The 24,831-nt window shown below is 44.6% G+C and overlaps 1 protein-coding gene across 7 annotated transcripts in view; it reads left to right on the top strand.

The window, feature by feature from the left end:
* Positions 1 to 24,831, top strand: part of LOC144763482 (D-aspartate oxidase-like) — a 247,442-nt gene that overhangs the window by 123,308 nt on the left and 99,303 nt on the right. For 2 of the 7 annotated variants that reach the window (XM_078649113.1, XM_078649112.1), the window contains exon 1: positions 6,629 to 6,707. The exons of 3 other annotated variants lie outside the window; for them this stretch is intronic. The gene's annotated coding sequence lies outside the window, so the exon portion shown is untranslated. Of the gene's footprint in view, positions 1 to 6,619; positions 6,708 to 24,831 lie in introns of those variants that run through there. 2 more of the 7 variants (XM_078649115.1, XM_078649116.1) reach the window with 2 other exon arrangements.

The raw sequence follows: 24,831 nt of genomic DNA, 5'->3' as shown, positions 1-24,831 counted from the left end.
ATTACAAAGGCCCAGTTTGTTGATACTTAATTTAGGGGCATCGGAAGGGTTAATTGATTGATTAGGTTTTGTAAGGTCCACAAATATCATGGGCATAGTGTCCTGGCGCTAAGCTGTATTAGAAGGACCAAACGTGGGATAGAAAGACAGATGATCTTGCGAGGAGTCTAACATATAATTCCATCGCTCGCTGAGCCTGCAAGGAGGGTGCCTCTAACAAAACATATTTTGTTATAAGAATTTGTGACTCTTAAGAGGAGTCAGCAGATAATTGTCTTTTTTTACCTGGAAAGTAGAGGGGCTACCTAGTGTGTATGGATGGCTACTGCTTTAGGCAATAAATGTTGTAAATACTGTCGTCTTAATTGTTTGTAAGTCTACACCTGTGGTGGCCAGGCTTGGGATGCACATGGCCTGTCCTTGTTCCATTAGCCGGAGGAACCCGAGCGGGTCAGCCTCCTTTATTTATCCCATTACGCCAAGGCGGCCGGCCAGGTGGCCCGGTCCAAAGAACCCATAGAACAAGCAGAACTCACTTTTTGCCTATAGAGAGTTTAGGAATAACTATATTTAGAGAAAGTCTAAAATTGAAAAGAACGAAAATGCTTTATTTGATAATGTAAAGTCTTGCTGGTGTTTTGTTAAAGTACAGTAATGCAGCTTAATCACAGTGTGCACATTTGTATGGTGTTAATTGCTAGCAGTTATTCCAGCAGATCTTTTTCCTTGGTACCCCACTAACCAACTACATTCATTTGTATCTCTCTTTAGTAGATAGTGATTTACTACTTGTGCTCAGCTATAGATCTTCAGAAATCAAGGCAAAGAGTAGGTTTATGTTATCAAATAAGCAGGGTCTGCCCTATGACCAGGGCCACTGAAATTATGCAGCAGGGTTGACTAAATTATGCGGCAAGAAAAGGCAAATTGTGGGGTGTAATGCAGCTTATTATGTAAAATACATTAAAAAAATATTTAGTCGTTTTCACACATACTCACGTTGTCTGAGCAAAGGTTTCACCTCATTAGTACCAATTCAACTCCCAAATAATGCAATAAGCATCAGAAAGTTGCCCGGTCAACCTTTGTGAAAGGCCTTCCATTTCATAGCAACGTGTGTCACCTTGTTTTTAGTAAGTTTTGATTCGTTTTAGCTGGACACCTATTTTTTTTGTTAAATCTGTGGATTATGCAGAAGATGGAGGATTATGTGCTAAAGTGCCAAATCCATATTTATGCTGAAAAATATGTAGCTGTTAAATTGCACAATTCCAGTGGCCCTTCCTATAACCTTGCAGTCTGTGCCTGGGAAGGGATAAAACAAGGGGCAACAGCAATATTGTTTCATTCAAAAAGACTATTTCAATCAAGGTCAATTGCGTTTTTGCCATGGTGTCTGTTTCTTGAAGATCGAATGCTATTTTTGCACTGTGACGGACTTGTATAGGAGTGGCAGCATAAAAACGATCTTGAGTCGCATTTCACATACTGAGGAAAATTGCATCTTCTAGATGACCCATGATTGGTACCTCAAGTCCCATATTCCTTATGCTATTATCATTAATGACACAGAGCTGGTGCATGCCTTACTCTTGGAGCATAAACAAAGTTATTTTCTTTGGGTTAGAAGCCTTAAGGCTCATATTTCCATCACTGTTTCTGATCTCCCGTGTCCGTCAATGGAATGAATTAGTCCAGCAAATTCTATTCCTTTTATATTTTACATAAACCAATAATAAAATAGCCATACTGGGCTAGAATGTTTGACCAGCCGATAACTCCAATAGTTAGCAATGCATCCTCAATTTGTTGTGTGTTCTTCTTAGCATTAGTGCATTGACCCAGCCCTCAATCTGGGCTTCCTCTTGCTTCTCCACCTATGAAGAATAGTTTTTTTGGACACCATGAGGACTTGTGTAGTCTATACATCTGCATCATTCCCTGAGATGTACGAGATGTCCATGTCATTCAGAAGTATCAGAGTCACTTTTGGCCGAATAACGCGAGGAGACCCTGGTTGCACTCAGTTACTGACGTTGACATCAGAACAGCTCCAGTACCAAATGCCAATGATCCCCTTTCTTCTTCCCCAAGTGGATCTTTCGGTGCCATAGCAGCAGAGGACAGGTCGAAGTACAATATCGAGGCTAGAGATTAAACAGCCAGGTTTTCAGAAGTTTTTTGAAAAAGATTAAAATCAGGGCAGGCGCGGGTGGACATGAGCAGCTGATTCCAGTGAAGTGGAGCCAAGAAAGAAAAGGAGCAACTCCCATATCTGGTCGTATGAATGCATTTGGGGCATAGCAGTAACAAATCACTAGATCTGAGCTGGTGAACCGTGGTATGCGGCTGGATGGGTTAATCAGTCGCATACATGATGGATATCTCATCCCTCTTATCTCATCCACCGAGATATAGCCTATATCACACTTGTAATTTTATTTATTTATTTCGGAGCTTGTATAGCGCACAGCTACCCCCAACGGGGGTGTCCCGGCGCTTGGACGGCAAAGAGGTGAGTAGACTCAGTGAAAAATACTATCTGGAGAAGAGCCACGTCTTTAGGTATCGGCGGAAGATGGGTTCTGAGTTAGTCAGTCGTAGACCCAAAGATAGGCTATTCCAGACTTAAGCAGCAGCTACCGCAAAGGCTCTACCGCCCATTATGGAGCGGCGAAAGCGGGGCGAGATGAGGAGTCGAAGGTGGTTGGATCGGAGAGCACGATTAGATTGGGCCTGTCTGAGTCGAGCTTTCAGATAGGCCGGACCCGTATTCTGAAGTGCTCTGAAGACTAAGATCATAGATTTGAATTGGATACGTTTTGCCACAGGATGCCAGTGAAGCTTCTTCAGGAAAAGGGAAATCGAGTGGCGGTAAGGGATATTGTAAATCAGCCTAGCTGCCGCATTCTGGACTATCTGTAAGCGTCTAATCAGGTAGGCAGGGGCCCCTGCGTACAAGCTATCAGCGTAGTCTAAATGGGAAGTAATAAGTGCATGAATCACGGTCCTACGTGAGTCCTGAGGGAGGAAGGGGAAGATTTTCCTGATCATGCGGAGTTTCCCAAAGCAGGCTGCAGATACTTGGTCAATTTGATTTGTGCATGATAGTTCACTGTTTAATCTGACCCCTAAGTTCCTGGCTGACGTCACAGGTTCGGGAGGAGGGGATAATTCTAGAGGCCACCAGAGGGAGGGAGGAGGAGGGTATGGTTGGTTAAAAAATAGCACCTCCGTTTTGTCCGAGTTTAGCTTGAGGGTGTTGAGGGCCATCTAGGACGAGATATTGCGCAGGCAACCTCGAAACTTTGAAAAGGTGGCTTCGGAGTGGTCCCTAAAAGAGAACACTAACTGGGTGTCGTCAGCGTATGAGATCACACGGACTCCGAAGGCTTCGACAATTTGAGCTAAGGGGGATAGGTAGATGTTAAAAAGTAGGGGGCTGAGTGCGTAGCCCTGTGGGACACAACAATTCAGTGGTTTTTCACCAGAGACAAAGGGCCACAAGGAAACTGATTGAGTACGGTCAGTTAGGAATGATCTAAGCCAGGAAAAAGGGAGCCCTGGATCCCAAGGCTGAGAAGGCGCTCTATCAGTATGTCATGGGAAACCGTATCGAACGCCGCCGACAGGTCGAGGAGCACTAGCATGGCTGCCTCGCCCCTGTCAACGGATTAGCGGATGATTTCCGACACCTCCAGCAGGGCGGTCTCGGTGCTAAAACCGGGTCTGAAGCCAGACTGAGAGTCGTGGAGAAGGAGATTGGTTTCAAGATGGGTGGCGAGTTGTTCCTGGACAATTTTTTCAAGAACCTTTGCCGGTTTAGGTAAAAGGGAGATGGGGCGGTAGTTTTTAAAAACTGAAGGGTCAGCATCAGGTTTTTTTTTTAAATGGGTAAAAGCATGGCCTGTTTTCAGGCAGAGGGGAAGATTCCGGTCCGTAGTGAAGTATTCCAGATGGTGGTCACTGGAGAAATAATAAGGGGGGCGACTAAGCTAAAAAGGGAAGCTGGGCAGGGGTCAGTGTGTGAACCAGATTTATAGGAAAGCCATTTTTGAAGTGCAGCTTCGTGAGAGATCGGCAAAAAGGAACTGAGAGAGTGGGTAGTGGGGGGTTCAATGATGGGTTCAGGGTGGTGCAAGGAAGGGTCGAAGGAAGAGTAGATCTCAACAATTTTATCATGGAAGAAATTAGAGAGACCGTCACAGAGTTCCTGAGTAGGGGGAGTCTTACAGGACAGGGCATCTGGTTTAGCAAAGCCTTTTACGATTTTAACGAGGGATTTAGATAAGTTGCTGGCCGAGTTGATCTGCTTAGCATAATAGTCTTTCATTTCTGCGCGCTTTAGCCTGTGGAAGTTCTTAATCGCTGCTCTATATGCTGCTTTAGCCTCTAGAATATAAGTGAGTCGCCAGCTATGCTCCAATTTTTTGCAGCAGCTCTTTGCGGTAAGTAGTGCGGGGTGAACCAAGGAGCAGAGGGCTGACAGACCAGCCACCACGTTAGCGACAGAGTAAACTGCCCACCACAGTGAATCAGGTCCTTTAGTCTTTACATCTTCAGTGTGGTCCAATCAATCAATCAATCAATCAATCAAAGCATTTATATAGCGCACTACTCACCCGGAGGGTCTCAAGGCGCTAGGGGAGGGGGGGTCCGCTACTGCTCGAACAGCCAGGTCTTGAGCTGCTTCATGAAGGCAAGGTGGTCCTGGGTCAGGCGGAGGTGGGTCGGGAGGGAGTTCCAAGTCTTGGCGGCCAGGTAGGAGAAGGACCTTCCTCCTGTGGTGGCTCTTCGGATGCGGGGGACGGAGGCGAGGGCGTGGCCGGTCGATCGAAGCTGGCGTGTGGGGGCGTAGAAGTTGAGGCGGCTGTTGAGGTATCCTGGGCCTTGGTTGTGTAGGGCTTTGTGTGCGTGGGTGAGGAGACGGAAGGTGATTCTCTTGTTGACCGGGAGCCAGTGCAGATCTCTCAGGTGTCCAGAGATGTGGTTGCGTCGGGGGATGTCCAGGATGAGTCGTGCAGAGGCGGTCTGAATCCGCTGGAGTTTGGCGATGGTTCCGGCGTAGAGGGAGTTGCCGTAGTCCAGGCGGCTGGTGACGAGGGCCTGGGTGACCGTCTTCCTGGTCTCGGTGGGGATCCACCGGAAGATCTTACGTAGCATGCGCAGGAGGTTGAAGCACGACGAGGAGACGGCGTTGACTTGTCTGGTCATGGAGAGGGAGGAGTCCAGGATGAAGCCTAGGTTGCGTGCTTGGTCTGTTGGTTTGGGTGCGTTGCCTAGGGCGGGGGGCCACCAGGAGTCGTCCCAGGCGGAGGGTGAAGATCCCAGGATGAGGACTTCCGTCTTGTCCGAATTCAGTTTCAGGCGGCTGTTCATCATCCACTTGCATCCACCAGCAGTAAGCTCTCTAGATTCTGTAATGGGAAAAAAACAATCATGAATATATGAAATTATATCAGGACATCTCACACATGATCAAACGACATAGTGCTAGATTATTATCAAAAAGATATTTTTATTTTGTTTAGCATAATATTTTGTCATTTTTTTCTCTTTCCAAATATTAAAAATACATAATTCTGTACATTTTATAACCACAATGCATCAACAACATATAAAACCTAATCACATGAGTCAAAGGTTAGAACAAACATGATACTGTTCTCAAACTGTACAACGTTATTTCTCTTATATTTCCAACAAGGTCCAGATTATAATGGACAGAAATAAGGGTCGGCGGTAGATTCTGCCTGATATTTTTAAAATCTTAGTATATTCATGCCTCTTCAGAATTCTTGCCAACTCTTTTCTGTGCTCTACCGCGTCCTCTCTCTCCCACCTACATGTGTTGTTATTGACCAGGTGTTACCACAAAGACTGATTATGGCAATGCTTGTATTAACCTCAGGCCCTGGTAATGACCTTGGGCCACATTCAATCTCATTATTTTGAGGTCGTTTGTCCCATTACGGACAGAGAGCCACCAGAAGGATTTTTCCTTTACTCAGTCCCAGAAATAATGAGTCAGCCTGAACTACTGCATAATTGGCTTTTTCCTTATCAGGATGTTTACATCTGCCTTCTTAAGAGGAACATTACAACTGCAAGCCCCATAAGGCACAGTGATGCAGCAAAACAGTGTCATTTTAAAGATTGTGGGTGCCCCGGGCAAGAAAGTTTCGGGGCTTCCAGTTTGGGCCAGCCTTGAAAACTGTTTCCCATGTTTTGTTAATGAAAGCCCTAGGTTGCCTAATAATCCTGAATTATATGTTTCAGCTCCTAAAATACCAGCTACCAGTTCATTAGCTATTTTACATATTCTGCATGCAAAGGTTCTAGGACTGTTCTTTGTAAAATTAAATTTTGTAAGGAAATAAGGTTTGTTACTGTGAGGATATTGATTTATTTTAACACGTTTCGGTATCGTTTCATTCAGCTTTGTTTATTCAGCATTTCAGGGACTGCTTGATAAAGGACGCCTGACTCAGCAGTTCTCTCGGAGAGGGTTCCTTAAATGAACGGTGATTTCTGACTGAGACCTTTGTACCTTGAATCGTACCGCCCTTGTAATACGTTTGCATTTTTTAACTTTCATTTTTAGAGCTATGAATAGTTTACTTCCTGTGACATTTGGGCTTCCCGAGTCTCTTGCACTCTGACTGCTGCACGTCCCCCCTGCTGCTTTTCGTACTTCAGAATACCTGGTGAGACATTTTTGTAGAAAACTTGACAGGGTTGCGCGTACACGTCAATTAGGGGTAACTAGGGGTTGCAGTTGCGAGCCCTGGCATTCTTTGGTAAATTTGCTTGTCTTTGCCATCCCTGGACTTAAAGGTAACGAAGACAGTCACAGCAGCAACAATACATGTTATGAAGAACCCGTTTGCTTTCTGGAGCTACCTTGCCTTTCCCTAACCCGACCCCTCAACAACAAATAGAAGGCCGATAAGGGGCTGTGGAGGGACAATGGTTTATTGAGGTCGCTGGGGCAGGGCTGGACTTTAGCATGTGCGAGCTTGGTCCACGCCCAGGGCGCCACCGTCCAGGAGGGTGCAGGGGATGTCTGCAGATAGTTAACTAAATAGGACGAGTGGGAGGGGTCTCCAAGTATGGCTGACCAGGCCAGCTCTGTCTTGGTGGGATTAAAGAGTGTGAAATCTCACTTTCAATAACCCTGGCTTGTAGAAAATCGACGTCTTTTCAGGGTCGGTGATTACAAACAATTCTGTTGAATTGAACGTGTAATCTGCATTGTCTATACGTAATGGTCTCTTCGTAAATAGATAGTACCCCTTACTCACCTTCTGTAATAGTTCTTTCTATTAAAATGTCTGAGGCAGAGAACTGATGGTTACAAATTGATATTAAGGTGGATCTGCTCAACCTTTTATGCTTGTGGTGTAGTGGATAAAATGCCACCACCTTGAGTAATAAATACATCTTTTATTAGTGTAGAAATAAATGTAGAAACCATAATAAGACTTGTATTAATGTGTTTGAATTACATTTAGAATGCATTTAAAACTCTGCTAAGGACTGCATATACAAATCACACGTAGGGAAAATGGGCTCGCTTTAAATGTGTAGGAAAATAAATGTGAAGTGCAAAACCATTTTTCTTTCAACTCTTACAGATAAATAGGCGTTTGCTTAGAATATTTAACCTACCACCAGCATCCCATTAAAGAATGTGCTGACTTTAAGATTATGGACCTGATTACGAGTCTGAACCCGTGGTGGAGGTGTGGTGGCGGTCGGGAACCGCCACGCCATTGATCCAACCACCATATTAAAAGTATGGTGGTCGAACAGTTTTGGGACCACTGCCACTGCCTGGGATTGGCGATCCCTAGTGGTGGCGTGGCGGTGTGAGGCTGCAACATGCTTGGCGGGGCCACTGCGGCCCCACCAAGCATGTTACGATTTTCCTCACTACCAGCGGTCTCATGGCGGTGTTTTTGCCATGAAACTGCTGGTGGTGAGGAAACCAAGGAGGCACTACAGGTCCCCCTGTTGCCTGGCGGTCGCGTTTGGCAGTACGGGAGTGGGGTGGTAGCATGCCGCCCCACACGCCAAACTTGTAATCAGGCCTATGTTCTTTTGCTTCATCACATCACATTAGCTCACTCTGCTTTAACAATGAATTTGCTGTGGATTTATAATTAATAGACTGATAGAATAAATAACAAATTAGATATATCATGTTTATGCTTAACCAGGACATTGTTGATAGATTTGTTTCATTACATTTTGACTTGCCCTTTGTCTTCACAAAAGGACATTGGAACCAGCTAATAGCTTAGGTATGAAGGTACTCATGAGAACTTTCTATCATATATCTAACTTTGCAACAATAATTAAACTATGTACCGGCGTGAATATTTACTGTGGGAATGAGGAGGAGAAGCTGGCCCGTCAACATTGCCAGGGCTGCTTTGTGTTCTCAGTCCGGCCCGGATTATAATCGAGTGTTGCTATTGAGAGAAGGAAAATCATCTTTATTATTTCTCTATTCAGACCTCTGCCTTCGTTACTGAAAGCTACTGCTGAAACTGACTTTGCCCTCTTTTACCCTGACTATTTCTATCAATGCTACTGCTGCAACTGATTTATTTAACTGTTGCTGCAGCAGCTGCGGGGAACTCAGCTGAGTTTCCAGACCGACCCTTTTTGGGAAGTTCATGACTCTATCTATGTTATGAACATCTTGCTCTTTTCTAGAAGAGACTCTTCATGGGTCCTTTGTAGGGTAGGTTAGGCTCTTTTAGATAGATCAGTAATAATTTCCTTTATGGAAAACTCTTTTGATTTGTGCTGTCATTAATCAAACCTTTTCCCATTTACTTCTGTAATTAAGACTTAACAGATAAAAACGACAAAAGATATAATAACTTCTTAAAGAGAAATACATGTTTTGGAACCTTCTTCAACCTCTTGTCATTGACTGAATATTCAGAACCTGACAGCTGATGATAAAGTACTTGTACTTTTGTTTTAACTCAGTTCCAAAACGGTGGCAAAGTTCTATCGATTTGACCAGTGCCACAGGACTTTGAGGATCCAAGCTGTAAGTTTGGGGGGATTTATTTCAAACCTGATTTGACCAATCCTTGGGCGCTAACATTAGTATAGCTGAACATGAATATATTCATATAATGGGCTGTAGGAATGTAATAAACCTGATCATCACATTTACTACACTGTGCAGCTCATTATATGATCTGATATTATTTCATGTTGCTGAAAACAAGCAATCCTTCGTCCCTGGTCACTCAAGAAATAGAACCACTCCGAAAAGAATACAAGGCAAAATCACGATCCCTTTCTCTGCCCTGCCTCGATGTAGAAAGGCTTCTGTGCTTTTCCTATTCTACTCTTCAGCACCTATATTAACACTAGCCATTTCTGAGTAAGTGCATATAGACAGCAGGACTTTTGAAACACAGGGCAGTAATGACGTCTTTGTGCTTTCGAGCTCTGCTTTCAGTAGCACATACACTAACTCATAGATTTTTCGAATTAATATATATTATCTTGTCGGAAAAAATAAACATGCAGACCTCTTGTCCGTTGGTGCAGTGCAGGGAATCAGGTCATTATTTGGCCCCTGTACCATTGACGTAATTTAGGGTTCGTCAGGGGTCACAGCTGCGACCCCTGGCTTTCATCTTCCATCCCCAATGCTGCCTTTGAGACCCTAAGGGCCACATGCATCAATGTAGGATTTTGCATTTCCTAAATTGCGAAAATTAAGGAATCGCAATTTAGGAATTGCAAAATCCTATGCATCAAGAAATCCTAAAAGTTTTTAGGATTTCTTAATTTTCGGTATTTGCGATTCCTTAATTGCGAATTGCAATTAAGGAATGGCATTACATTGATTCCTATGGGCCTAGAGGCCCATAGGAATCAATGCCGTTGTGCACTTTTTAGGGCTCGCCTGGCGTTGGAGCGCGAAGCGCTCCCGCCAGCGAGTTCTATAGCCGCCTTGATCCCTGTCAAGGGAGTAGCAGCTGTGAACGAGCCCGACACAGAGCTGGGAACGAGCCGACTCAGGTCCGTGAACGCGCGGGAACGTCAACGTGCACGTTCACGCGCGTCACGCTCCTGTCCTCCCGCTTCTCTGCCGAGGCGCGCTCCAGGCCGACTTGCGGTTGCGGTGTGCGTCACAGCGTGTTCCAGCGGCCGGAGGTAGGTAAGTGAGGGACGGGGGGCGGCGGGATTTGTTTGCTTTGTTGCTAGCTTGTTCCCAGTACTTTCCCAGTGAGTGCCGGCTGACCCAGGACTGAGTGACAGCCACTCCGCAGCATGAATGACGCCCCCAGTCCATGAGAAACGTGTGCTTGACGTGCTGGTCCTCAAACGCTTTTCCCGTGCAAGCAACTAACGTTCCATTTTCCTGAATCCGACATTTTAACGCGACGGCTTTTTAGGGAAACTATTGATAGGGATTGTAGCGCCAATTGTTTAACACCAGGAGGAAATGAGACCCAGGCGCTGAGGCCGAGTTGCAGGAGGCAGGAAGCATGCCTTTTAGGGTGAAGAGTCTTGAGTAAACGTTCCCAGAGCTCCGAAGAGAGCTCCTCCTTTCATCTAGATGGAAGGGTAGAAGCAAATGTTTTAGGAAGAGAAAACTACCGCCCTGGTTCCACCCTGGCACCACTCGGAGCCTGAGTAGGGCGAGCGCGGACCTCGGCGTCAGTCCGGAGGATTCACTCGGGTAAGGAGGGACTGGGTGTCTACGATAATAATCACTCAGTTAAAGTGCGGACTTGAGGGCATAACATATCACCTAATGTGGCCATGCCTGCGGTAATAATCACTCAGGAAGGGCTGCCTCCGGTAATACTCACTCGATAGAAACTGAGTGAATATCCCTATCTGAGCTAATATACTACACAGCAGGCATTGCCTGCCATAGCACTAATATACACCCGGGAGGGACGGTTCGTGCTAATTTATTCACTTAGCAGTGACTGAATGAGATAATATATCCACCTATTTCTACCTAGTAGTGACCGCCAGCGAAGATATATTCACTCACCAGGGACTTCATACGCTAACATACATACATACGCTAACATATTAATTAAGGAAAGACTCCTTTTGCTAATATCCACTCAGCAGGGACTACCTGAGATCATTTATTCACTTAAGTAGTGACTGCCTGTAGTATTTTATGTGCTTAAGTGTGCCCGCCTGCATTAATATATTCACTTACGAGTGACTTGAGGCAGTAACATGATTTCACATACTAACTCAGGAGGCACTCCTTGCACTAATATTCACTGAGGAGGGACGGCCAATGGGCTAGACTCACCTAGGAGAGACTTCTGAACTAATGTGCTCTGAGGAGGGAGTGCTCGGATTAAGGAATCCTACACCATTATTCACTAACCCTGAACTGCACTAGTGTTCACTCACGAGAAACACCTGCAGTAGTTTTCACTAATAACAAACGACTGCACTAGTGTTCACTATGCAGAAATGCTGTCCTGAGCAGGGGCGTCCACGCGCCAAAGCTTGGATTGTGGCACCATCGACTCCGTATTTCATCATTCAGAGGTAGATACAGTGAGAACGATTTGGTGCACTAGTGACACTGTCACTGTGAGTTACTAAGGAGCTGGTGTTTGGGTGATATTCTGGGAAAATCCTTTGTGGGCTTTGAGAAACACTCGAGCAGGCACAGCTTGTAGCCAGCAGCTTGCACTAATTTGTAGGCAAGAGCATTGTATGTGCGTGCTTACAGTGTGTGAGGACACAAGATTATGAGACCTTAATAAATGGAAACATAAGTGTGTGTCTGAGTCTGTCTGCGTCTCCTTGTCTTTGTGTGTGCCTGTATCCCAGCTTGATTGTTCGCGTGTGCTTCTCAACATTGTGTATAACTATGAGCGGGAGTGGGTTAGTGTTTGTGCACATTTTTGGTCAGTATGTGTGAGATAGTGCGTGTGAACGAGTTTTTGTGTTTTTAATGTCTGTGTGTAGAAGTGTGAGTGCAATAGGGAGAAGCAGTTAGCCAACAGATAGCAACATGGAGGACAGGGGAGAGAGTCATACATGAGGGAGCCAGCTCGAAAAACACAGGCACTATTATAAAGTACTCTACACAAAAGAAAAAAGTAGTGCTCGAAAAGCAAACAGCGGAAGCAGCGATGCCAGCCAATGAAGAGATTGTAAAGAGGCAATGCTCCATGTTATTGACACTCAGAGATGAAGCAGGCAAATGAGTGACATGGGAGCCAACCCATGTGAAGCATAGGCGGGCTCCAAGCCCTCGATGTTCCTGGTGAGCCACAATATGCCTCACAACAGACAGCGCATGTGCTGCCTATTAGGCTCAAACTAATCAGTATGGCATTTGACATATACATTGTGCTGTTAACTATGGAAAATCACAATAATACATTTCTCAAAGGTCATACAGACTTCATAGCTCTCTTCAAGTAAACACATCCTCCAAAAATCTGGGTGTACCTGTCAGGCAGTGATGACGCACAGTGTTAAAATCTTTCTTTAAGAAGGTATGTCATCGATGCTCTCATCAACTATACTTCAAATTCTTCATTCTAATGCTAGGTATATGATACAAAAACGTGTGTGGCATGCTATGATGATGATAATGCTGGACCTTATGGTCAAAGTAATTTTGCGGTCGCAAAGGCTCCGATTCACAAAATTGAAGCCTTTGCCACTGTAAAATAGCTTTTGGGTGTGTTAGAAACCTAAATAACGATCCGATAACTTCTTACCGAATCTCAAAATAGGTTTGTGATTACAGACCGAATTGCAAATTGAAAGAGGTGTGTTTAGGGTGTCCCTTCCAATTTGCAATTTCTAATGGTATGTACCAATAGTTTGCGCCACAATTGAAGTCATAAATCATTTATAGGTTACAGACACCTCGAAGTAGGTGGTAACCCACTTGCAAATGGGAAAGCGTCCCTTAGAAACTCCTTCCCATTTTTAGGTCTTGCTACGACGAACGCGCTGAAAGCGCGTTCTCGCTGCGAGAACTATAGTTGTCGTCTCAGCCGCCAACGAGTAAGAATGTGGAGACAAGACCTGGCCGCGCGCGCCGCGTTGTCCCATAGGATAACGTTGGGCGCGTGCGCTTTTGCATGGCAGACAGGCGGATCGCGACGCGTTCCTTGTGAGCAGTTCCTTTGAAATGCAGGGGGATTGTGCTGTTCACGAGGCGCGCGGCGCTGATAGTGCTGGCTGCAGTTAGCATAGTGTGCCGCCTGACGTGTTTGTCCTTCTAACCTCCTGTGGGAAAACGAAATAAAGGGGAGAGGACGGTAACTTTGAAATAATCTGACCGGCGATATTAGCGAGACCAGCATCCGTCGGGGGACGCGCCGACCTACGCCACCCATCGGGAAAACAATTTACGTAACCAATAAACTTTGGGCCACACTCGCTAAATTGCATTCAGTTATCGTATAGTCAACTCCGGGTGCGGGACAAAACTGGCCTAGTGATATCAGCGAAACAGGAACTGGGGCGTGCTTCAACACTGCTCACCCGCACCCAGTTCGCACCCTCCGCCTCATCCCCGCGTGAAGCCTGCCCGCATGCCCTGCCGTTCGGAGCTTCCCCACCCTTTCCACTACTGCCAATTTGCCGGCTCCAATGGCAGCCGTTCCGAACGTGCCCCCCCCTTTCCTCCTGCGCTGTCCTTCTCCTGCACCAGCATAGGCTTTCCCCCCCTCTAGTTACGCCACACCCTCTGCCCCTGCGCTCCCCCTCCCGTATCTGCAACTCTCCACGAGCGTCTAGCTATTCGTCAGCCCCCCCTCTCCTTGCCCCCGTCACAGGATGCGCACCTCTCCACCCATCTCCTGCCCGCACTCCGGCATATTGCCGCGCATCTAGTGGTGTACCGTGCAACACATCACCGGCCATCCCACGCAATGAAGCACTTCATACTATTACCTATGACGCTCAGCCATGTGCAGAAACATTACCTAGCAGCTCAGGCTAGGTGGCTCCTTGCCGTTCACATTTGACGGATAGTAGGGAGGGAGGGAAGGGTAGGATGAGCGGGAGTGAAGATCTTTGCCCAAACGCACAAGAAAAGAGGGGTGGGGGGGCTCGACACTCTGCATTCTCCTGACTTTTCCTAATGTTGTCTTCCTTGGCGCACTTCTGCAGAGACGTTCTCATCCAAAAACGCCACAAGCCACACTATTAACCTTATTTGTGAAGCACTCACACCTTCGGGTAAAGTCTGCGCTATATAAAACGCGCCAATTACATAAACAAAATTGCGCGTCCCTTCGCCCTGAAACTACGCCCCTCCCCTTTTTTGTTTTTCTTCACACACCTCGTGCTCCTGACCCCCAACCCCCCCATCCCCTTTTGCCTCCAGTGAGACTCCCGCTGTCTTGGAAAAGTCCCCTTTAATGGCCTCCTCTTGAGCTTAACCCTCCTGCGCCTCCCCCCCATGCGGCCCTTGCCTAGGCAACCTTTGTACTTGTTTTTTAGTGTCTGCCTAGCTACTCCTGTCACCCCGCCCCCCCTTCAAATCTGGCTATTACCGAATGACACCGATGAGAGGGAGTGATGCATACTGCAGAGGACGTAAATACCAGGAGTACCAAGGGGAGGACAACGGACTACTAACGGATGATGGGGAGTGATGCATACTTCTCCATGTTCACTCCTCCCATGCTGATCTCTAGAGGGCGCCCCCCACCACCCCTTGAGCCTCACTCTCCTGCCTCCCAGCAACCCCCTCCCCACTGCTGCCCCGTACCCTTCCCCCGCCCGTTCTCTCCTATAACCACTACAATGCAGCTCCCACCCAGCCCACCCCTACCCCCCCCCCCCCACCTCACCTCGCACTCTGTCGCCGCTGCACCTCTTCTCCTGACAAAATTCCCCGGAGAAAGAGGTATGCTTAAAAAACATAAGTAGCATATTTAAAAAGTAACTTTGATTGCCCTTTTAATATTATATACCTTTTTTAGGTTCCTTATCCAATTTAATTATTCAAACTATCCCCATGGATAAGTTATTAGACATTATATTAGCAATTGCCTTCAATCTGATCAGTTTAAACTGGAAATCTTCCAATAAGCTATCATACAAATTGTGGTGAGACTCTGTGATCTCTCATCATAAGTTAGATACTATGTATGCCACACAAAGCTCATCTATTCATAACGTGCAATTATTATGGTTACCACTTAGTACAATCTTAGCAAAATTGGTAGTGATAAACTAAATATTTTACCTATATCTTCTGAGAACGTTTGTCCTCCATAAAATGTATCTACAGCAACAGCTAACCTTTCACAAACAATGTTTATATACCAATTGCAAATTAAAAAAATAAATAATGCAAAGCAGTGTCATTTACAATGCCAGTAACTCAAACTTTAATGCGGCGAGACCTATTGCATTGCAAATGCTTGTTTATTTTGCGAATCCCATTTGTTTGATGCATTGCAAGGATGCAGAGGGAGGTCCAAAGGACCCCCCCCTGCACCCCTGAAATGTATTTTAAAGTGCATGTTTCACACACACATGTCCTAAGGACATGTGTGTCTGTAACATGAAAGTTTAAAAAATGCATTTTTGAGCATGTTCATAACTTTTCGCAAATTACCACGAGGTTCAACCTCGTGGTAATTTGCACCCCCTAATTGCTAATTCGCATCATGCATTGCTTTTAAGGAATCGCAAATTTGCGATTCCTTAAAAGAAATCGCATTTTTGGAAATCACTAAAAATAGCGATTTTCACAAAAATGTATGATGCATCCCAAAAACGTATTTAGGAATCGCAAACAGCAGAATTTACCGATTCGCACCGTTTGCACTTCCTAAATAGGTTGATGCATGTGGCCCTAAGCCTCAGAAGTGGCAAAATTAGTGTCAGGAACACAGCGAAAACCCGTCCGTATAGAATGGTTGGGCCTCGACTTTCTTTGTTTTCCGTCAATTATGTATTACACTTATAGTAAATAATTTCATGTTATTCACTATTAGTGTGATAAAAACGGAATCCAAATAGCTGGAATATAAGGGCGATATGTATCAAGCCTTTTGCGATTCGCAAACAGCCTTTTTGCATGTTTTGGGATGTATGAAACATTCCCAAAATAAGGAATTGCAAACTTGTGCGATTCCTTATTTTGCCATAGCATTTAGGGAATCGCAATTTTGCGATTCCTTAAATGCTATGTATGTAGCATTTTTGGCTAGCGAATTTAGGTTAAGAATTCGCAAATTACCACCAACTTGTAGTTGATGGTAACTTGCGAATTCTTCCAAAAATGCACAATTTGGCATTTTTAAAGGTGGCATGTGATGCACACACATGCCCATAGGGCATGTATGTGCGCCATATGCACACACATGTAGATTTCAGGGGGTGCAGTGTGTCTTTGAGACACCCCTGCACCCTTGAAATAATTCTCAAATTGCGATTAGCAAATTGCGAAATCGCAATTTGAGAATTATTGTGCAATCATTCCTATGGGCCTCCTGGCCCATAGGAATGCATTGGAAAATATTCCTTAATTGCAAATTCGCAAAATGCGAATTCGCAAATAAGGAAGACTAAGGAATCGCTAAAAAATAGCGATTTTTTTCATACATACCATTTTGCATTTCCTAAATAGTGATTCCTTAAAAATCGCTATTTAGGAAATGCAAAATACTTTCTTGATACATATCGCCCTAAGCCTCCCCGGCAGCTGAGGTAAGTAAAAAATGTGTTTAAATGTATGTGATGTGCGAGCTTGCTTGCAGATGAACGTGTGTGCATGTGAGCTCAGTATGTATATGTTTGAATATGTGTGTAAGTGTGAGAGTGAAAGTAACGATTAAATAGCATGTGATGTGACATCCACTACTCCTGGCATTTTGGTGAATTGACTTCCATGCCCTGTAATCTGAAGAGCACTGTTGTGCGAATTGGCTCCACTACCACAGCTACTGAAACAGCCAGGAGGCGAGACATAAAAACATAACAGACACTGCTCCTTGCCACACACATTTATTTGTCCAACTAACTCTCACTTTGAAGTGTTGTTTGCTTCAAATGCTTACATCTGACTTTGTATGCATATGATTACAATGTATATGCATACATTTATGTATGCATATATAGATCTATGTAAATGCATACAAAGTCAGATTTAAACATTTTAAGCAAACACGTAAATAAGCAAACATGCTGTATTGTACTTGCATTTACATAGTGCTCCCTACCCCGGCGACATAAACGATTGGTACCTAGTGAAAACATTGACTGAAAAAGATATTTTGCAAAAGCATAGACTCCATATTGTAGACTTCCAAAATCTTCACTTAGCATAACAACCTCCATACAAAAATATTGACCTGCTCCCTCTTACTCTATCAGCCGCTTGCCCCCACATAGGCAAGCACATAAATTAGAATAGGAAGAGTAAATTTCATATTTAATGTGCTGATAGTTAATTAAAATAGAAGACGCATGCAGATAATGATGTTAACATGTTTACAATATTACTGACGTCTTACTAAATAATCCCTACTTACCACAGGCTACCCTACTGCGTAGGAGTATTGTGAAGATTCAGGGCTGGTTAAGACTTTGGCAGATGGGTACCCTGTCACAAACACGACATATAGCATTCTAGCCTTGTTGCAAATGCATGATGTTCTAATCACATTTGTGACGGAATACTGGTTCACCAAACTCTAAACCAGGCCCTCAGTCTGGTCCTCAGATTGTAGAACACAGTAATATCAACCAAAGGGTTGATGAATGCAAAGGACCAGAAGAAAGTTTCACTTGTCTTACTGTGTGGACTCACTTGACAGTTTATGTGATTTAAGACATGTACAAGGCTGTCTTTTTTTTTCTCCAACTAATCACACCCTCTTGCTGGTGTTATTACATTAGTCCTTAACTTGAAAAGTGTCAGGTGTATTGCCAATTTGAACTTAAACTAGATAAGCTGGGTGCAAAAACGTTGGCACGCGATAGATCATACTTATGATAGACATGTCGAATTGCGAGTGATAACATTTTGAACAGTTTGATACGACTTTCTAATATCATTGATCATTGTAACACATCGTGAGTATTATGATGTTAATTCTTTGAGCTGTAGCATATCTGTTATTTTAAAAACACAGATGCCAAAATAACCAGGAAAAGCCAATGCAACAAAAAGAGTGCAGTGGACTTTAAATGAGACACATCACCCACACCGTTATAACACAAAATTTCAGGGATTCGACAATATTTCACGTCATGTTTGCACAACCTTGTATGCACCTTCTGCACAAAAAGATGCTCCCCTCCCCCTGGGGAAATAGATTCAAAACATAAAGACGAGAGGTGCACCACATACAAACAAGAAATAGGCGCAAATTCTGTTCGGGAAGCAAGTAGTAATAAATCCTGAACAATCCAGTAATGTTCTTCTTTTATTTGTGCTTCTTATAATTGTCCTTAAAACCAGCCAATGTGTTTCATCCTAGACAATGGACTTCTTCAGGGCAAATCAGATGCGGCACCAGAGATACTACTTCAAGGGAAGTCGGACGGCACGGACTCAAGTGCCTTGCACAAGTAGTTTTGGCGCCGCTCATAACGCGGACACGCGTGAGGTGGTGTACTCTTAATGCTGCTATTCCTCTAACGCTACCATTTAGCTGCTGATACTCTTGACTCTGTTTTAGGACACATGCACTGAATTTTAACTTTTAATATTTCTTTTACCGCTTCCACTGTTTTTATTGGTAACTCTGCCTAAATTGCTTTTTATTTTACCTGTTGCTCTCCCTGTTCCACCGCGGGTTCCTTGGTCCCGATTGTGTGGAGGGAGAGACAACTTCCGGTCCAGTGGAGGTTGGCGCTCTAGTCGCCTCCCCACCCTTTAAACCGGATGCAGAATCGAGCACGCAGCGGACGCGCGTGAGGTGGTGTTCTCTTAATGCTGCTATTCCTCTAACGCTACCATTTAGCTGCTGATACACTTGACTGTTTTAGGACACATGCACTGAATTTTAACTTTTAATATTTGTTTTACCGCTTCCACTGTTTTTATCGTTAACTCTGCCTAAATTGTTTTCTATTTTACCTGTCGCTCTCCCCGATCCACCGCGGGTTCCTTGGTCCTGATTGTGTGTAGGGAGACAACTTCCGGCCCAGTGGAGGTTGTCGCTCTAGTCGCCTCCCCACCCTTTAAAACCGGATGCAGAATCGAGCGTGCAGCGGACGCGCGTGAGGAGGTGTACTCTTAATGCTGCTATTCCTCTAATGCTACCATTTAGTTGCTGATAATCTTGACTCTGTTTTAGGACACATGCACTGAATTTTAACTTTTAATATTTCTTTTACCGCTTCCACTGTTTTTATCGTTAACTCTGCCTAAATTGTTTTCTATTTTACCTGTTGCTCTCCCCGTTCCACTGCCGGTTCCTTGGTCCCGATTGTGTGGAGGGAGACAACTTCCGACCAGTGGAGGTTAGCGCTCTAGTCGCCTCCCCACCCTTTAAAACCAGATGCAGAATCGAGCGCGCAGCGGATGCGCGTGAGGAGGTGTACTCTTAATGCTGCTATTCCTCTAATGCTACCATTTCGCTGCTGACACTCTTGACTCTGTTTTAGGACACATGCACTGAATTTTAACTTTTAATATTTCTTTCACCACTTCCACTGTTTTTATCATTAACTCTGCCTAAATTGTTTTCTATTTTACCTGTTGCTCTCCCCGTTCCACCGCAGGCTCCTTGGACCCGATTGTGTGGAGGGAGACAACTTCCGGTCCAGTGGAGGTTGGTGCTCTAGTCGCCTCCCCACCCTTTAAAAAGGATGCAGAATCGAGCGCCCAGCGGGCACGCGGCGGCGCGGCGAAGGCGTGCCAAAGGCAAGCCCGTCTGCACCTTTCCGCACCAAGTTCGCGCCAGGGGCCAGAGATGCTGTTCCCTTCATACCTCATCAGGGATCCCTTAGCTACTCAAGAGAGGAACTTCTGGGCCTATGCCCGGTAAGGGCTCTCTGCCTCCATACTATTGACCCTGAGTTGTTAGTTGACAGAAAGCGTCTCATCTGCACTCGGTGCAATGTGTTAGTGAGTAATGTAGGTATGGTGCCGCCCCTTCCGTATTCTCAAAGTCTTGATTGCACAATGTCGAGTTATCTCATTAAAACTAGATCCCTGATTAAGAATAAAATTGCATTTGAAGACTTCGTGTCGCTTAGGAAACCAGATTGGGTCTTTGTCACCGAAACCTGGGCCTTGGACTCCTCATGGGCCCGATCTTGTTGAGGCTATTCCGGCTGGCTATCATTTTGCCAAATGTGACAGGACAGGTCGGCGGGGTGGAGGCCTGGCTGTCCTTTATAAGGACTGTTTGGTCTGCCGTACACAGCAGCTTTCCGCCCCTTCTGACCCCTTTGAAGTTCTTTATTTTTCCATTAACTCCATTACAACGGAAAGTTTTTCTGGTGTTCTTAGCTATAGGCCCCCGGGATCCAGGACGGCCTTTGGCCAGAAATTTAGTAGCCTTGTGAAACCTTTTTTAGACAGACTGAATTTCACTTTTCTTGGCGATTTTAATTTTCATTTGGACCACTCTCTCTGTAGGGACACTCAATCCCTCATTGAAACTTTTAATGGCTGGGGTTGCCCTCAATTGGTCAGGAGTCCCACTCATGTGGCGGGTCACACCCTTTATTGGATTTTTTTCAATGACCCTCGTGTCTTTGTGGGAGACCCTGTTCCCCTGACATGGTCGGATCATTTTGCTGTACCTTTTTACTTACTCTGGAGAAATATTTCAGAGCATAAACATTGGGTGGAAAGAAGAGACCTTAGCCGTATAACTAATGAGGCTCTTACTAGCTTATTTGACAATTACCTTCCCTCTAGGCATCATGATGTTATTCAGGTCGCTATGGAGTTGTCCCAAAAATTGTCAGATGCTTTGGACAACCTGGCGACAGTTAGGAAGCACTATTCGGCTAGACTAAAACCTTCTGCCCCTTGGTTTTCGGTGAAACTTAGAAAATTGAGATTAATGTGCCGCAGACAAGAAAGGATATGGCGTTCAAAGTTAGATCCTGCGGACAGGGAACTCCATAAGATTTCTTTGAAACATTACAAGGAGGATATTATGGAAGAAAAAAGGTTCTATTATTCAAAGATGATGGATTCATCCAAATCCTCTAGGGAACTGTTTAAGGTTAATAATTCCCTTTCTGTTCCAACAACAACTCATACCGTGGATTTCTCACAGTCATTTTGTGACAAAATTTCGGATTTCTTCACTTCCAAGATTAGAGATATATATCTGGCTCTTGAAGTTGCCAATGTAGCACAGACCAAGTCTTTGATCACAGTAATGGAGGAACCGACTTCCTCGGAGACTCTCCCCAGACTCCTCACTTTTCCATTACTAGCTCACGAGGATACGGACAGATTGCTGGAAGGTGTTAAGTCGGGTTCTCCTCTAGATCCATGTCCCCTTAAGATTTTAAAATGCTGTCAAGATGTAATTACACCACATCTTACTGCTGTTTTGAATGTGGCTATCTCTGAGGGACAGTATCATTTGTCCTGGAAGAGGGCAGTGGTAAAGCCTCTGTTGAAGAAACCTTCCCTTGATCCTGTGGAGCTTAAGAATTAACGTCCGATCTTGCTGCAGCCGGTTCAGGCCAAGATTCTTGAAAGGCATCGTAATTTTCATCTTTCTTCTTATCTTAGCAACCATCAATTGCTGGATGATTCACAACATGGCTTTAGAAGCCTGCATAGCTAGGAAACGGCCCTTATGGTGGTTTTCAATAACATCCGTATGCAGGTGGATGCAGGTCATACTACCCTGCTGATTCTTCTCGACCTCACAGCAGCTTTCGATACCCTGTCTCCTGTGAGGCTAGTGGAGCGCCTCAGGGAGATAGGGATCGGGGGTTCAGCTCTGGCGCTTCTTGCTTCCTTTTTGAATGATCGGACTCAGATGGTGAACATTGGTCCTTTATTCTGCCCCCAAGACTGTGGTGAGTGGCGTCCCTCAGGGCTCCTCCCTGAGTCCAATGCTTTTTAACATTTAGGTGGCCCCGCTCGCCAAAGTTGTAAGATCGTTTGGGTTGCAAGTCTTATCCTATGCAGATGATACTCAAATTATGGTGTCCATTACCCATAATATTATAGATGTGGCTTCTAATTATTTCAGGCTCTGCATGGAAGCAGTCGCTTCTTGGATGAGTTCAAACTTTCTTCCATTGAACGGTGAGAAGACTGAGGTGTTGATTTTTGGCAGTAGATCGGATATCTGGTCCAGTGATTGGTGGTCAGATTCTCTGGGCGCTTGTCCCTGCCCTGTCCCACTTGGAAAAAATCTTGGCATCCTGGTGGACAATTCTCTCACCATGAGTAGGCAGGTCAGTAGGACAGTTTCCACCTGTTTCGGGATTATCAGAACTTTAAAGAAAATCTTACGCTATCTTTCACTGGACTCCCGTAAACAGGCAGTAGCTGCACTTGTGACGTCCAGATTGGATTACTGTAACAGAGGTCTGATTCAACGGCTGCAGCTAGTACAGAACGCTGGGGCCAGGCTCATGATGAATCTGCCTAAATTCCATTCCATCTCTTCCTCTCTATGGGCCAGATGTAGGTAGCCAAATACCGGTCGGTAACGGCCGAATTCGGCCGTTACCGACCGGTATTTGGCTTTTGAGATGTAGGTGGGTAGTTATTTACAGAATCGGTATATTTACCGATTCGGTAAATTTACCACTTCGGTTTTTTACCGAATCGGTAAACATACCGATTCTGTAAATCCATATGTAGGTGACACTCCTAAGAGTGCCACAGGCCCTTAAGAGTCGGTATTTTACCACCCAATCCTATTGGGTCGTAAAATACCGAATTCAGGTGTGCATGCACATCTGTGCATGCACACCTGTGCAATGTGACACACAGACATGCCCTTAGGGCATGTATGTGTGCCACATGTCACACTAGCCTGTACTTGGGGTGCTATAGGGTGTCAAAGTGACACCCCCCGCACCCTTGCAGGATTCGGTATTTACCGATTCTGTAAATACAGAGTCTGTATTTCCCATTGATTCCTATGGGCTTCAAGGCCTATAGGAATCAATGGGAAATACAGAATCGGTATTTACAGAATCGGTAAATACCGACTCTTACAGATTCGGTCATTTTTCACCTACATCTGCCTCCTTCCAATTTACCGACTCTTAAATACCGATTCGGTATGAGTCGGTATTTAAGAGTCGGTAAATCGGAATTACCTACATCTGGCCCTTAGGGTGTTACATTGGCTTCCCATTGACGGCAGGATTCTCTTTAAAACCTTATGCTTAGTTCATAAGGCTTTTTTGTACTGGTCCAGAGGGTATCAAGTCAATTGTACATCGTTATACTCCCTCTAGGAAGCTTAGGTCAGCTGATAAGAATTTGCTTACAGTGCCATGGTTAGCAAGGTTAGGTGGGGGGTCGTGCCTTTTCTACAGTTGCTTCCAAACTCTGGAACTCCCTCCCCTATGATCTTTCTGGTCTTCCCTCTCATTTACTGTTTCGTAAAACTTTGAAGACATGGCTGTTCACTCAGTCTACAGCTTAACATTCCCAGCCTTCTCCATGTATAGTTCGCTTTAGCGCCTTGATGCCCTTGGGCTAAGTCGGCGCTTTATAAGATCCAGTTTCATTCATTCATATACATGGAATACTAATGAGTATGATTCACACACGGATGGGATTCTTCATCTCTTCTTTTCTGCATACATATTGACCAATAGCTTTCATAGATGGTATACTTTGGGGCGGTACATCTTTGTGAGAACATTGTTTATTGATATTCCAACAGGACTGGATTGCCCCTTGACCAGAAAATATTTCTTAACCAGGAAAAAACACCTATCATTTCACCCCATCAGGGTCCTTCCTGCAAAATAAGAGAGCACCTAAGTAGTGCAAAAAAAGTAAAAATCACCAGTAGGCCACTCTTCACCTTCCAAATAGCCATAAAGTTCCAAAGTCTGTACTTCATCTGATTTGTCATCATAATTAGGAGAAGACCAAGAAGAAGAGGCCGAAGATGGAAAGTACAAGACATCTGGGAGGGATCCGATCTTGGCAGAGACAGGTCCCTTCCCTGATCCTCCTGCTATTTCTGAGAGGCTTCAGAAATTTATTTAACCATCATTTGCATTTGCTTGACAGTTATGTTGAGAGAATCGTCAGTGTCCTCCTTGAAAGCATATCTCCTCCAGGAATCAGATCCCCCACCCTCCTGGATGGAGATGGAGATACGTGGGTTTGCTTCTAGCTATGTTTTCCGATCAATAACTTTCAGATGTAGTAGACACAAATGAGAATATATACCCTCTCAGAAAGACCCATTTGTGTTTTAACTGAAAATTTGATCAAAACTGAAAAATAGCTCTGATCCAAAGAATATGCTGCAGTCGTCAAGCGGAAACAACGTACTTCGATTTTCCTGCATTACTTTAATAGAAGAAACACAGTATAAATGTAAATGACACTTTTCTCCTGACCAGGCAAACATTCTGGTTTCATTAAATAAAAAATTAAAAGCGACAGGCAACTAATTTTTTTTATATATAACCACTCTGCAAGTTGAATTAGTTGCAGGAAGAAGCCAACAAAACTGAGTACGCTTATTTATCTATATTAGTATCCCACCAGCTCTTAATAACACACAAGCACCTTATCCATATCATATAAAAAAGACTTACGGTTTGGTGTTGGAGATCTACTTGATGAACCTGAATCCACAACTAAAGCTAGTCAACAATTCAATGCATTTAAATACAATGAATCAC

The sequence above is a fragment of the Lissotriton helveticus genome, chromosome 6, assembly GCF_964261635.1.
Source record: "Lissotriton helveticus chromosome 6, aLisHel1.1, whole genome shotgun sequence".
Taxonomy (NCBI): Eukaryota; Metazoa; Chordata; class Amphibia; order Caudata; family Salamandridae; genus Lissotriton; species Lissotriton helveticus.
This window is presented reverse-complemented; position numbering and strand designations above follow the sequence as displayed.